Genomic DNA, 4,753 nt, shown 5'->3' with positions numbered 1-4,753 from the left:
CAGTGATTGCTTAATTTATTGAGCTGCGGCTGGATCTGTAATGAAATACAGCCCTTGTAACTGATAACCTCCTGCTGCAACTGAACTTCTACAATTAAGGAATATTTTCCGAGTTTCTCTGAAACGGCTCTGAATTTCTAGCCTCTGTGACAGGGTGCTTCTGAATATTTGTTTTCCAGGCAATTTTTTTTTCTTGAGTATCAGACTGATGTTAATAAATAAGCAGCATTTTATTGAGTGTTTTGTGGGAACCAGGAACTTTATATACATTATATCTAATCCTGACACTAATCCTGACAATATCCCGTGAAATAACCCCTATTATTCCCTATTTTATGGATGTGAAGCCACGAGACGTTCGCTCGTTTTCTAGAGTGGTGCTGTCCAAGACAGTAGCTGTTATGGCTCCTTGTGGCTATTGATGTGTAAATTAGTTAAAATTAAATAAATTTTAAAGTTGACTCCCTAGGTTGCACTAACAATGAGTTCAAGTGCCCAGCAGCCTTGTGTGGCTGATGGCTACCACGTTGGACAGTGCAGATATAGACCATTTGAAGGTTGCGCGAGTGCTATTGATCAGCACTTACTCAGATTTCCTTTTTTTGTTTGAGATGGAGTCTTGTTCTATCATCCAGGTTGGAGTGCAATGGTGCAGTCTCGGCTCACTGGAACCACTACCTCCTGGGTTCAAGCGATTCTCCTGCCCCAGTCTGCTGGGTAGCTGGGACTACAGGTGCACGCTGCCATGCCCAGCTAATTTTTGTATTTTTAATAGAGATGGGGTTTCACTGGCCAGGCTGATCTTGAACTCCTGACCTCAGGGGATCCACCTGCCTCAACCTCCCAAAGTGTTGGGATTACAGGTGTGAGCCACCACGCCCGGCTGGGTTCAGATTTCATAGCTAGAACCTGGCAGTGCCAGAATTCAATCCCAAGCTAATGGGCTTTGAAGGCAGAGTTCATCTGCCAGCTGTGTTGCTTCTTTTTCTTCCCTCTGCTGAGAAGCAAGGAACAGAGCAGTGATTGTAACCCCTGGCTACACATTAGAATTACCTGCAATTCTTTTTTTTTTTTTTTTTTTTTTTTTTTAGAGCCTCGCTCTGTCACCCAGGCTGGAGTGCAGTGGTGCAATCTCAGCTCACTGCAACCTCTACCTCCCAGATTCAAGCAATTCTCCTGTCTCAGCCTCCCAAGTACCTGGGATTATAGACGCCTGCCACAACGCCCAGCTAATTTTTGTATCTTTAGTAGAGACGGGGTTTCGCCAGGCTGGTCTCGAACTCCTGACGTCAGGTGATCCACCCGCCTTGACCTCCCTAAGTATTGGGATTACAGGCGTGAGCCACCATGCTAGGCCTACCTGCAATTTTTTTCTTTTCTTTTCTTTTTTTTTTTTTTTTTTTTTTGAGGCGGAGTCTCTCTGTCTCCCAGGCTGGAGTGCAGTGGCGTGATCTTGGCTCACTGCAAGCTCTGCCTCCCGGGTTCACACCATTCTCCTGCCTCAGCCTCCCGAGTAGCTGCGACTACAGGCACCTGCCACCATGCCAGGCTAATTTTTTGTGTTTTTAGTAGAGACGGGGTTTCACTGTGTTAGCCAGAATGGTCTTGATCTCTTGACCTCGTGATCCGCCTGCCTCGGCCTCCCAAAGTGCTGGGATTACAGGTGTGAGCCACCGCGCCCGGCCCCTGCAATTCTTTTTAAAAAATGATGGTAGGGTCCCAGGCCCAGAGAATCTGACTGACTTCACTGTGATTAAGCTGGGTAGGGACAGGCATCAGAGGTGTTTATACTTCCCCATGTGATGCCAGTGTGCAGCCAGTATGTAAAGGAGTTAGGTGTGAGGACCCACATAGCGGACGCTGAAAGCAGCTGGTTCATCTGCCATGAGAACGCAGTTTCTTGTGACCAAGAAGTGGGCTTCTCCCAGGGCCACTTCTAAACCACCTCATCAGAGAGCTCAGGTTCATATCCGAGGGAAGAAACTTAAGTGCTTTCTCACACGCTTCCAGCTTGATGAGAATCACAGTGGGGAGCTTTGCTTTTACAAACAGGCTTTGTCACATGGTCATGGAAGAAAGGAGATGCCCACGTAAGATCACAGAGACAAGGTGAAAAACCCGTAGCCCCAAATTGGAATTGGAAGCATCAGTATGAATTCGTACTATATTTTTGTCTTACAAAGTAAAGCAGGTGTTTGCTAGCTCTGTCCACCACAAAGTTTAGAAATAATGAGCCATCCAGTGGCAGTGGACACCCCAGCACCCAGGTTATGGTTTCCAAACACCACTTCTGACTAGAAACGAGGGCATGGAGAAATGACCAATTCCAGGTCTGAGTTAAGAAAAAATTCAAGATGAGCCTGGAATATCTGGTCATTCCTTGCTTCGTTGATAGCAAGGAAGGTGTCAATGACTTCCAGGGTCATATTGAAAAGGATGCAGGAGACAACGTGGAGTGGCTCCCAATGGGACAGTTTGAGCATCATTAAGAATAATGACTGTAGGCCAGGTGCGGTGGCTCACACCTGTAATCCCAGCACTTGGGAGGCCAAGGTGGGTGGATCACTTGAAATCTGGCCAACATGGTGAAATCCCATCTCTACCAAAAACATAAAAAAGTAGCTGGGTGTGATGGCGCACACATGTAATTACAGCTACTTGGGAGGCTGAGGCAGCAGAATCACTTGAACTCAAGAGGCGAAAGTTGCAGTGAGCCAAGATTGTGCCGCTACACTCCAGCCTAGGTGAGTGACAGAGCAAGACTCCTATCTCAAAAAAAAAAAAAGAATACTGATTGTAATGGATTGAAACATATCGTGTATGTCCAAATCTATGAGTTGACAATACTTAAAAAAAAAAGAAAAATAAATTAATTTATCACCTTGGGAGGATATTGGAAAACCAACTCATTTTGAAAACTGTCAAAGGGAAAGAAGCATTTATCCTTTTTGGTACAAACCATACTCTGTGGTAGCCAAATAGTTGATACATTGATACCTTTTATAGATACACGTCCACTACCAAAGACAGAATCATAGAATCAGTATGCTACCATGTTGTAATCTCTAATGAAATAATGGGCCAGGTGTAGTGGCTCATCCCTGTAATCCCTATACTTTTGGAGGCTGAGGTGGGAAGGTTGCTGGAGGCCAGAAATTCAAGACCAGCCTGGGCAACATAGACCTATCTATGCAACAAGACCCTGTCTCTACCAAAAAAAAAAAAATTAGCCAGGTGAGGGCATGTGCCTGTAGTCCCAGCTATTCAGGAGGCTCAGGTGGGAGGATCCCTTGAGCCTGGGAGGTCAAGGCTGCAGTCAGCTATGATTGCACCACTGCACTCTAACCTACGTGACAGAGCAAGACCCCTCAAAAAAAAAAAAAAAAAAAAAGGAAGGAATTGTGGATCTAGACAACGACCATCAACAAATCAACAATAGCTGCTAACATCACAAAGAGGAACAACCAGATAGTATGTGCCTTTGAATGGAAGTACAAAACCACCAATAGGAAGTACTCAACCAAAAAAAAAAAAAAAAAAAGCAAACATCAATCTAAGTGAGCTTCTAGACCTAACTACCAATTTCTAAGAAATATAGCCGGAAGAGGAGCACATGACACTTCTGTGGAGATGGTATAACCAAAATTCAGACCACAGGAAACTACAGAACAAACAAGCCAGTTTCTTCAACAAATAAATTGCAAGGGAAGAAAAAGACAAGGGGAGAGAACCTACAGATTAGGAAAGATACAAAAGCCATCCCAACCGATGGCAACATTCGAACTTTACGCGGTGGCTCATGCCTGTAATCCCAGCACTTTGGGAGGCCAAGGCAGGTAGATCACAAGGTCAGAAGTTCAAGACCAGCCTGGCCAAGATGGTGAAACCCCATCTCTACTAAAAATACAAAAATTAGCCGGGTGCAGTGGTGTGCACCTCTAATCTCAGCTACTCAGGAAGCTGAGGCAGGAGAATCTCTTCAACCCAGGAGGCGGAGGTTGCAGTGAGCTGAGATCACACCACCGCACTCTAGCCTGGGTAACAGAGCAAGACTCCGTCACGAAAAAAAAAAAAAAAAAAGGCGTTTTATGAGATCACCAGAGAAATCTGAATACTAACTGGATATTTGCTGATAGTAAAAGCATTATTGTTACTAAACAGTTTGAGGAGGAGTGAAGGTGGCCAAAAAAATTTTTTTTGGAGTTACACATTGAAATGTTTATACAAGAAATGACTGACGTCTGAAATTTGATTCAGAGTAATACGGGATGAGGGAAGGGGAAGAGGGCGTGGATGGAATAAGGTTGGCTGGAACTTGACTGCTGAAGCCAAGCTTATTGTACCACAGGCTCCATTCCTATGTGTGCTTGAAGCTTTTCACAATAAAAAGAAAAAAAGAGGTAAAGACCAGCCTTTTCCTTCCTTTCTCTCAATGCTAGTGTGTCCACCCACTGCCGGCGTCTCTGGGACAAGCCTGGGTAGCAGGCTTGAGATAGATCTTCACGCATCCCACCCCCGTCTCCATGGCAACCAGTGGGGAGGGAAAACTGCATCCACAAAGTTCTGGTCCCCACAGGGGTGAGGCCAGGCCACCAGTGTCATGCCAGGCCCTGTGTGGCTGCTCCCTTGGGAGAATTCCCACCAGAGCTGCCTCCCTGCGCCCATTCCCCATCACTGTGGCCTTCCCTGTGTGCCCCCCGAAGAAGTAGGATCCAGTCAGTGGAGAGAACAGGACTCTGAATCAGATCCAGGT

Source organism: Theropithecus gelada, chromosome 20 (genome assembly GCF_003255815.1).
Source record: "Theropithecus gelada isolate Dixy chromosome 20, Tgel_1.0, whole genome shotgun sequence".
In the NCBI taxonomy this organism is placed as follows: Eukaryota; Metazoa; Chordata; class Mammalia; order Primates; family Cercopithecidae; genus Theropithecus; species Theropithecus gelada.
Note: the sequence above shows the minus strand (reverse complement) of the source record.